General features: G+C 40.5%; 1 long non-coding RNA gene across 1 annotated transcript; it reads right to left on the reverse strand.

Annotated features, from left to right (window-relative positions):
• Positions 1–407: 407 nt before the first annotated feature.
• On the reverse strand, positions 408–635 carry LOC128643327 (uncharacterized). The gene is made up of 2 exons (XR_008399812.1): positions 605–635; positions 408–524 (listed from the first exon to the last, which is right to left on the reverse strand). It is a non-coding gene; the product is annotated as an uncharacterized LOC128643327 (long non-coding RNA).
• Between the last annotated feature and the right edge of the window lie 5,084 nt (positions 636–5,719).

The raw sequence follows: 5,719 nt of genomic DNA on the forward strand, positions 1-5,719 counted from the left end.
AGATCTATTGGACAATCGTAAGTCCTATGCGGTGGTAAAGTCTCCGCCTCCTTTTTATCAAATACATCCTGAAATTGGGAATAGATTTCAGGTACTGGGTGTTGTAATTTTCCAACTTGATTCTTTGTTGTGGACAGATTATTTATATGTGAGTATATTTGTTTTGGTAAACAATGTTGCTTACAATAATGAGATTGGAATTGTGTACTAAGTGTTTGCCAATCAATGCTAGGTTGGTGTTGTTGTAACCAAGGTAAGCCTAAGATTAATGGAAATAGAGGTGATGGTGTTACGTCGAATGAAATATGTTCTTTATGTTCCCCGTGTGTAACCATAATAATAGGTGTTGTTTGATGTGTGATTGGTCCGTTAGAAATTTGACTACCATCAAATACACGTAACACATATGAATTTTGTTTTTTCTTTAATGCTATTTCATTCCTATACACCACATCTAAATCAATAAAGTTGCTTGAAGCACCGGAATCAACGAGTGCCTTCAACATAATCTCTTTTGAGCCCCACTGTAAGGAAACAAGTAAATGACAGTAAGATGGTTTACCAAAACTTATGTCAGAAGTACTACTGAAGTTATAGTTCTTACCTCTTTTTATCTTGGTAAGGTTAGGGCAGTCTTTTACTTCATGTTCTTTAGATGCGCAATAAAGACAGAGGTTATTTTCCCTTCTCCTCTTTTTCTCTTCAGGGCTTAAAGGTCCCCTGATTACACCAATTTCCATTGGTTCTTCTGTAACTTTATAAGGTTGATAGGATTTCCTTTTTATTGGATCTGAATTATATCTTTCCTTCTTTCGTTCCCTTAAACGTCTGTCAATATTAATTGACAAAGACATTAAATTATCCAGACTTTCTGGTATGTCTATTCTAGATAGCTCATCTTTCAGGGCTTCTGATAATCCTAATCTAAATTGGTTTCTAAGTGAGATGTCATTCCACTGTGAATCTTTTGAAACCCTTTTAAATTCGGCTATATAGTCCTCTACAGGCCTCTTTCCCTGTTTAAGAGCTCTCATTGAATTTTCTGATGTGAGTTGTTTGCACGGATCATCATACAATAACGCCATTGCATGAAAAAAAACTTCTAAGTTATCTAATATGGGATCATTTTGCTCAAAATAAGAGTTGGCCCAAGTTCTAGGCTCTGCTCTGAGATAAGAAATAACTGTCAGTACTCTTTGTTTATTAGTAGTGTATGTTTTTGGTCTTAAAGTGAATAAAAGGTAACATGCATTCTTAAAGTCACGGAACTGACTTCTATCACCAGAAAATTTTTCTGGAGGTGATACAATAGGCTCATTTGTTGAATCAATAGTAACCTGTTTAGGAGCTGCAGTATCTTTTATAATGTCTCTTAGTGTCTGATTTTCTAATTGCAACTCTCTTAAACCTTGAGAAAGTTGATCTACTCTCTGTGAAAGATTGTATACATGTGTGGGCAAATCTGCTTGATCCATTTTCAGGCTTGTTATTCTGTCACAGCTGCTGATAATCAGAAGTGTTCTGGAATCCGCTGACAAAAAGGATGTGTTGTTACCAAAGAGCAGCAGGCTTCTGTTTAACTGCAAAGCTCCAGTCTGAAGGGGGAGGTGTCCAGGTGCACACTGAATCTGAAGGCAGACTTCCAGGATATGCTGCAGGAAGCAGCTGAACAAGGCAGTAAGTGGCTCTAATGAAACCAGGGGAGGTTCCTCAATAACAAGCAATGAGCAAAGCAGCTAGGATGCTTATAAAGGAACACAACAGGCAGTTCTTAAAGGGACAGGCTGTAAAGATATACTGATATTATGACATCATGAAAAAGGCACAACCTGCTCCCTATCAGAGCCTTTGGATCAGGGGGTAAATTTTTTGGACTGCTTAAATTTGTTCTAGTTTGAACTAGGCTTCCAGGCAGTGCTAGAGGAACTACATTTTTGAGAGGTGGAATTGGATTTATATTCCCTGTTCTGACGAAAGAAACAAAAACAATTAGAAGGTTTGGATTTACCTTTGGAATTTCTGTCCTGAGGAAGAAAAGTTCCCTTACCTCCAGTAACAGTAGATATAATATAATCCAAACCAGAACCAAACAACTGCTTTCCCTGAAAAGGAGAGATAAAAGTTTCAATTTAGAAACCGTATCAGTAGATGAAGACTTTAACCATAAAGCCCTTCTAGAAAGTACTGCCAAAGACATACTCTTAGAATTAATCTTAATCATGTAAAAAAAAAGCATCACAAATTAAATCATTAGCACTTTTAAGTAATTCCAAAAGGTTAAACAAACCTTTGCAAGCAGAATCATCAGAAAATTGCTCAGAAAGACTATTTAACCAATTTGAAGAAGCATTAGCTATACCAGCAATAGAAACTGATGGACTAAAAATATAACCTACTTGCTGAAAAGCCCTCCTATGAAAGGATTCTAACATTCTATCTAAAGGGGTTTTAAATGAAGAGCTATCTTCCAAAGTGATAGTAGTATACTTAGCCAAGGTTAAAATGGCCCCATCAACTTTAGAAATAGTTTCCCAAAGTTCAATATTAGAATCTGGTAAAGGATACCTAGTACAGCAGTCCGCTACATGCAGTTTAATGGCGCCACAGAGCTTACTGGTAAGTATAGTTTTAGGTCTTAAATAACCTATTTACATAAACAAAGTCAAACAAAAGGCCACTCATATGTTACATAATTCTACACAAAGTGCAGAATTATGTAACATGAAAACCATTTACTGTCCCTTTCAAGCACCAGTTCCCTTGCTTCCCCATTCCATGGTTTACCTCTTTGGTGTGCTGTGCAGTGCCTTATTTGCTTCCATTCAGTAATAGTGTGTTCTCATTCCTCGTGTTTCTGTCCTGAGCACAACACTTTCTTGGCTTCATTAGCCATAGTTCAGGGAACCCTGGGTCTCTAGACTGTCTTCTCCTCACTGCTCATGTTCTATATCTGTTTGTGCATGTGGCACATAGTCAGCATGAGTCATATGATGCAAATGCAATTAACATAAGTAAGACACTGTGTATGCCGGGAACTGTAGTTCTGCATTTTTAGAGCTTTCTGCAAACACCATTTTGTGGAAGACCAACTGTGTAAAGTACTATTGCCGTGCACAGTACAGGCCAACTAATCGATCACCAACTAATCGATAATGAGAATCGTTCACAACTATTTTCCATTAGCGATTATTATAGATTTTGTCGATTAGTTATTTCAGCCGTATCTTAGACACAGGCCAAATCCTAACAAGGGCTTGAACAAAGGACTGAACATTGGGAAGATTTACCAACTATTTATGAAGTAACACAGAAAGAGCAGAAGTCTGTCCCTTAAAGGGACATAAAAGGAGTTGAAATAAAGACAAAATATAATAATATCTACTTTAATTACTGTACCTGCAAATTTATACTGCAGTGCCTCGCCATTAACCCTTTCTTTTTAGTTTCTGAATTGTAAAGCTCTAACTTCCCCCCACACATTTCCTTCTATGGCTGTATCTTTATCTATTGTTCTTTTGGTAGAATGCAAAAGTGCATAGGGTTATCTGCTGGAGCATGCCTAGAAGCTGCGAATGCCTGTGTCTATACACTGATAGGAGTGATGGAGTTGGCTGCTCCAAGCAGCTAAGCTATGTAATAACAATTATTTTATGCAAACTATTTTTAATTAACCTGTTTTATGTCCCTTTAAGAGAACTGTCCGACAAGTCCTTCTCCAAACCCTATTGGAGAAACAGAAGAATTTGAGGAAGAAAATACAGTCCTAGAAGACAAAAAACGAGAGGCGCTCTTGGTGCAGCAAATTCCAAAAAGGTGCAAATATGATTACACAATATGCATCATGTACTCACAAGTAAAATTGCACAAGCAGTGCAATATCGTGCAGGCCGAAACTTCTGAGCCGTTCGGCTGACTCACAGCGGCTGAAGCAGATGGTATCCAGAATGAGGCTCCAATCCTGATACTCGTCACCTCTCCGGAACGCCAACAGAAGCCGATCAGTGCTACAGAAATCCAGCACCCGGCTGAGAGTCCAACCAGGTGTTTCACTCCAACAACACCGGAGATAATAAAGGGTCCAGAGCAAGACCAATGTCTGTAAGGGCCAGGGTTCCTATTTGTTTAAGGCAGATGTAAGGCAGTTGCAACTGCCTTACATCTGCCTTAAACAAATAGGAACCCTGGCCCTTACAGACATTGGTCTTACTCTGGACCCTTTATTATCTCCGGTGTTGTTGGAGTGAAACACCTGGTTGGACTCTCAGCCGGGTGCATAGAATCCCAGACCTTGTTTTGAAGAGGGTACTGGGACAATTACCCCTAGAGAAGCAAGGTGCATTACACAATTTAAAAAGGCTTTCTTCTTCTATGGCTTTGAAGAAATTCTTGACAGAAGGAATCTGCCTCTTGGAGAATGAGAGTGAAAACCTATCCTGTACCCCCTGGGAGACAACCTCCAAAACCCAGGGGGGTCCTGAATGTCCGGAAACAAAGCATCCTGAAAAAGGTATAGCCTGCCCCCTATGCGATCCGATCGTGGATCGGGGGCCACCCCTTCATGCAGACTTGTTGTCAGAAGAGGTCTCTTTGGACTGCTTGCTCTTGTTCCAGGATTGACCGAGTTTCCAGGTACTCATAGATTGGTCCGGCTTGGGATCTCTGTCCCTTGGTAGAATGAAAGGGATGAAAATTACCAAACTGGTGACCCTTAGATCTTGATTTCTTGTCTTGGGGGAGAAAGGCCCCTTTCCCTCCAGTCACCGTGGAAATAATCAAATCCAGACCCGGCTCAAACGTCTTTCCCTTGAGTTCTAGGGAATGGAATCTGGATTTTGATACCATATCAGCAGACCAAGATTTTAACCAAAGAGCTCTCTACGAAAGGACTGCAAAGCCAGAAGACTTAGCATTAAGACAATTGATCGCATGATAGCAACACATATGAAGCTATTGGCCATCCTAAGGGCCTTAATCCAATCTTGAATGTCTTCCAACGGAGTCTCAACTGGAACCATCTCAGAAAGAGAGTCACACCAAAAAGTGGTGGCACCAACAACTGCCGTGATACCTGCAGCCGGTTGAAAAAGAAGGCCTGTTTGATTAAACAAACAATCTCCTTAGGTACCCCTCCATCTTTCTGTCCATGGGGTCTCTGAAGGAGGTGCTATCCTTGAGGGGGATAGTAGTACGCTTGGCCAGAGTGGAGATAGTTCCATCCCCTTTGGGGATAGTACTCCATAATTCCAGATGAGAGTCAGGCCCTGGGAACATCTTCCTAAAATTAGGGGACGGGGAAAAAGCAATCCGCGGCTTCTCCCATTCCTTGGAGATAATGTCCCCATGCGAGCCGAAACCGGAAAAACCTCAGAGGCTTTAGGACTGGTTTGGTAGACCATGTCCAACTTAGGAATTTTATGTTCCTCAGATGACTTAGGCTCAGGGATATCCAAAGTTGATAAGACCTCCTTGAGTCTGAAATCCTCAGGTTCTGCTACCTTATCCTCAGCAGAATCAGAAGAAGAGAGTTCGCACTCAAAGGCCAAAGAGGAATGCTCGTCCTCAGAAAACCAAGATACACTGGACAACGCAGTCTCTAAAGAGCTACTAAATTACTCACAGAGGAAACATGTTTAATCTTTCTTTTCCATTTGCCTGAAACAGGAAAAGCACTCTGAAACAGCCGGCTGAAGCTGTGCTGCAAAGTCTACTGGCAAATAAA

This window comes from Bombina bombina, unplaced genomic scaffold (genome assembly GCF_027579735.1).
Source record: "Bombina bombina isolate aBomBom1 unplaced genomic scaffold, aBomBom1.pri scaffold_807, whole genome shotgun sequence".
Classification (NCBI taxonomy): Eukaryota; Metazoa; Chordata; class Amphibia; order Anura; family Bombinatoridae; genus Bombina; species Bombina bombina.